Source organism: Symphodus melops (assembly GCF_947650265.1).
Source record: "Symphodus melops genome assembly, chromosome: 22".
NCBI classification, from domain to species: domain Eukaryota; kingdom Metazoa; phylum Chordata; class Actinopteri; order Labriformes; family Labridae; genus Symphodus; species Symphodus melops.
Window position 1 is genome coordinate 6,233,972 of NC_136712.1, and position 495 is coordinate 6,234,466.

The following is a 495-nucleotide window of genomic DNA, read 5'->3' on the forward strand; positions in this document are numbered from 1 at the left end:
GATTTCCACCACAATTAATGTTAAAGTCTCCATTTTAAACGTGCATATAAAGTGTGTGTGTGTGTTTCTGTTTGAAAATGTTGCAGAATGTGTATCAGTCTTATCAAGATCAGTAAGGGCAGATACGTTTGTCAGCTATTGAGCGCATACAGCCAGAAAGGTTATTGAATGCCTGCATGGGAAAGGACCATAAAGTAAAGCACGAACACACTCCGTACATAAATTGCAGTGTAAAAGATTGATGGATGTAATTTAGGATGGAGGGAGACAGAGATGGAGGAAATATAATTTGTCCGGGATATCATGCAGTTTTGTTGGCTCCACTCAGTTGTTGTTGGACAGCTGTCTTTCTCCTCTTTGCTTTCCCTCCTTTTCTCTCCGCCATAAAAACATTTCTTCCTCTGTCCTTCCATTTTATTATCCTCCTTCTTCTTCCTCCTCCCGCAACCAAAAAAGAATGATTTACAACTCTTTTCCCTGACCTCTTCGACCGCT